This window comes from Aplysia californica, unplaced genomic scaffold (genome assembly GCF_000002075.1).
Source record: "Aplysia californica isolate F4 #8 unplaced genomic scaffold, AplCal3.0 scaffold00271, whole genome shotgun sequence".
Taxonomy (NCBI): domain Eukaryota; kingdom Metazoa; phylum Mollusca; class Gastropoda; order Aplysiida; family Aplysiidae; genus Aplysia; species Aplysia californica.
In genome coordinates this window covers 613115-617741 of record NW_004797541.1, presented here as the reverse complement: position 1 = coordinate 617741, position 4627 = coordinate 613115, and positions in this window count along the sequence as shown.

Sequence of the window (4627 nt, the reverse complement as noted above, 5' to 3'; positions counted from 1 at the left end):
TCTGTCTCTGTCTCTCTCTCTCTCTCTCTCTCTCTCTCTCTCTCAAAACGCTCTGAGCTCTCTCTCTGAGAAGGAAAAGTAGAATGAGAACAACACACAGTGGTTACAGTTGAAAGAGGGGATGGAACAAGTGCTGAAGAAATAAAGTTCCGCATCGGAAAGGCACAGGCTGTTTTCATATGTTTGAAAAGGATTTAGAGAACTAGGGATATCTCGCTTCGAGCAAAGCTAAGGATTTTCAACTCAAATATGACACCAGTCTTGTCTTTGTCTACAGGCGTGGATGCGAGACATGGAACTCATCTTAGACTTATTTTTTAAAAGGGATCCTGATTTTCTTGAACAAGTGTCTGAGAAAATTATTGCAGATCAGATGGACAAACTGGGTTAACAACGATGAAGTGTTAAGAACAAGACAGAGCTCAGTCAGAGATGAAGTTGGAAGAAGGCGGTGGCGATGGATTGGACATACTCTCAGAACGTCAGGTAACTGCATAACGAGGCAATTGTTGGATTGGAACCCACAGGGTAAAAGATCAAGCGAAAAGTCACTTGGAACATGGAGAAGACTAACAGAGATTGATGTACCGAAATGTGGGAAGACATGGGGTAACATCAAGAGGCTAGACCAGGATAGGGAAAGGTGGAAAGTGTTTGTTTGTAGCCTATACACTGATGTAAGATCTGAGCTAGATCTAGATCTAAGCCTAGATATCATAGTAGGAATAGACTGATATTTTTTTTATTGAAGAAGAGTAGACCTACCACGTAGTCTATGTCATAAGAACTACTAGATAGATCAACAAATCTGTCGATATAAATGATACATTCGCCTTGAATAAACTTTGGCTCTACATCTAGACTCTCCCACCATACTATAACACTAATAAACTTAACTAGATTTAGAAAATAGATCTATGTATCAGTTGGATCTAGATCTGTCTGATGAAGTCTTGTTGACCTCTATTCAGAGTTCAAAGGCTGTTTCTTTTCAGTCCCCCAGTGCACGAAGCAGTGGGTTGCGCTAGGGGCAGTCCCCTAACAACTTTATTATTATTGTGTCAAAGGGGTTGTCTTTACTAAAACAAACATTTTTTTTTCCTGAAGGAAGGGCCCACCGATTAAAATCCTTACATTGATATCTTTCCCTAAGTGGCCGTCTTGAATGGACTGTTGTTAACAGATTTCAAAAACACTTTGAACCTTTATCAATTTTAATTAGACTACCTTTTGGGCTACATAATATGCAAGCGACAACTTATTGTGTTTTGCAGTTTGTACCGAATGACGTAGATAAGCTTCGGTGAACGTGCACCTCTGTTTCCGGGGAAAGATCGCAATTGAAATTTTAATTATCATTTGCACACCATTTGTGCGTTGTGCGTATGCCAAAGGAAAGGGTCAACATGGGCAATTATTGTACTTGTAGTTTGATGCATTTCTGTATAGAATAACATTTCCTGGTGACTTGTTTTGTTTTGTTGGGGGTTTTTTTCAAATATTATCTCACGTTGTTTTCGAGAAATGGCAATATTTGTAAGTCAGAAAAAAAGAAAACTGATTCAGATCTATGCTAAAACTTTATGGAAGGCCTTTAATCTAAATAAAAATGCTTGTATCTCTTCAAAATTTAGGAAGCTTGATTTGTATTGTTGAAACTCATCAAATATGCTGAACACAGCACCATCTACCAGTTTGCCATTCATCGAATTGACTCTGATTCCATTGTTCATTATTAAGGAAAGCGCCCTATTGTGCACACGCTGTGATTACACATTAAATTTGACCCTGGAAAACCATTGGGAGGATTTGACGAAGAGTTATTTTGATTAAGCATGATTAACCCTACCAACTAGGACTAAAATTGTTGCTTTTTTTGTTGGCATACACCACCCCACCCCCAAATCAACCCAGTTTAAAGCATCATGCGGGGGAAATTTTGACATTCGTTAAGAATAATAATGGAAACAGCCATATTACTTGTAACTTATTATCAATGATCAAGTCCGAACTGCTTTTGAATCGCCATTTTGCGAAGTTAGAGATCACAATCTTCAAAATGATGTATAACATGACTGATTTCTGAGCGTGTTGAGAGCTTTATGCCCATTTCATAAAAAAGGACATTTTAGGGTAAAAAATTGAGGGGGGTTTTTCACTTACAGGAAAGGGGGTGTCATCTTTGTGAGTGTTTTTTAACATGTTCTGCTATTGATAGGGACATAAGATTTTCATTTCGGGAAAGTAGACATTTCAAAGTACTCGAATCCGTTAAAAGCCCAATTTTGATCTGAGACTCAAAAATGACATCATTTGACCATGGCCTTCCCCCGCATCATGCCTTAAATCATTTCGGAGGCGGGCTCTGTCCCTGTCTGCCAGGGCTCGGTTTGAGAGGGATACGATGTCCTTGCAGAAAGACCGAGATATGGGATGAAATCTCCCTATTTGGAAATCAAACTCAGGTCTTCCGCGTGCGGTACTCGACTTTGATCATTTGTGGGAAAGGCTGCATTGGTCCAGATGCACGTCAGACCAGGGCAGAGAATGATACAGCACCCCAGCAGGCACACAGGGATAGATTTTTATATGTATAAGATTGATTTGTTTTTTTAAAAAAAAGAAAAAACGTCCTCTAATTGCCATGGCAAAGAGACTGACTTCCAAACCACAAACTCTGGTAATCTTATTTAGTCTGAGAGCATGAGTAAAGAAAGCAAAAGATGAAGATGAACCCATAAATATGACATATAAGTACAACAGGCACTTAAACAAAAGAGCAATTAGCCAAGAAATAGCGAAGAAGAGATAGTTGAAAAAAGAAAACTGCCAATAGTAAATACTGATGATGATGATGACAATGAAAACATAACTTTCAATTTCAGGTAAGAGAAGCATGGAACACTTTGAAATATAATGGCCATTTTAGAACAGATGAAAAGTAAGACAAGTAGAAACTAGAAATAGTAGTGGGGAAGAAAAGGACCCCCAAGAAGCGTCCAACAAACACCCGTGATGAAAAGAGGAAACATGAATACCTCACCAATAAAACGTACAATAAAAAAGAAAACATGTAAGATAGATTTCACACTATAAATTTATTAAATATAGTATGCATATATTTCAGCTTGATGTACAAAAGGAGATTTTTCGCAGTTTCAATTTTGTACCAAGAATTCTAAAAGCTCCCCTGCAGTTCAAAATGAAATGCACACAATAAAGATTATGATAGTCCAAACATTACAGAAATTCAGTTTTTCGAACTCTTGAACAGTTCTGTAAACGGACAGCAAAACATATGGGCAGTTCAGTCTTTAGTTTTAGTAAGAGTTTTACGGCACTTGCAACACAGTACGGTCTTGATTGATTGAGTAGGTTTTACGGCACTATCGACCCAACTTTGGTCATTTAAGCGCAAACAGGTTTCACCGCAACAAAATCAGACGTGTTTTAGCCAGAGTCTTTCGGAGCTCGCAACCGCACCCGGTCACACTATTCTCATTATGCTAAAAGGACGGACAGACATTTATGAAAATTCGTGTAAATATGGTAAATACTTATTTACAATTGTATATACAATATCAATTTCAGTGTATGTATATATATTATATACACTGGCAACGATAACTATATATGTTTATACCCTATTAAATAGTCCTATTTCTTTAACATAACTTAAAATTTTTCTAGGGTCAACAATGTCAAAAAGAGTATATTTTTACATTTGAAATATTTCGTATGTACATCATTAAATTCGACACATTCCGTTAGGATGTGCCGAACTGTGAAGAATGTGTTGCACGTCACGCAAAAAGGAGCTTCCTCTCCTTCGAGTAAATGTCTGTGCGTGACGTGCGTGTGTCCTATTTTTAATCTCGTATAAATTACGTTTTTCTCTTTGTGGGAGAGACAGGGGTTTCCTGGGCCCAAGTTTTGGTTGAATGTAATGGAGTTTGCTGTGTATTTGCTGATTCCAAATTTGGGACCAGGAGGGTGTGATGTGTTCTTTTACTTTCCGTTTCATGTCAGAGAAAGGGATTTTACTATTTTTGTTTTCAGGTAGTTTTAGAGATTCTTCGGCAAATTGATCAACGGCTTCGTTGCCCTCAATACCTCGATATGGAAATATAAGTGCAGAAGATTAGAGGTGTTACAAGAGAGTAACAAACACAAAAAAGGAGGGGAGATAGAGATGATAGTTTTTTTTTATAGGAAAAAAGGAGCAAATCACCAGAGCACCCGCCAACCACCCATACTGTTCAGTCTGTGTATACATATATTTGATACATGTTATAAAGGGTCAACAACGTAGGGTAGGAGCTAAGTAAAGACAAGTTCTAAAGGGTCAATAATGTGGGGTTGGAGCTTATACAACTTTCACTAAATAAAGATGCAAGTTCTAAAGGCTTAACAACGTGGGGCTGGTGCTAAGTCAACAATATGCAAGTTCCAAAAGGTTAACAACATGGGGTTGGGGCTAAGTCAAAATATATGAGTTCTAAAGGGTCAACAACGTGGGGTTGGAACTAAGTCAAGATACAAGTTATAAAAGGTCAACAACGTGGGGGTTGGAGCTAAGTCTATACATCAGATGTAAAGGGTCAATAACGTGGGAGTTGGAACTAAG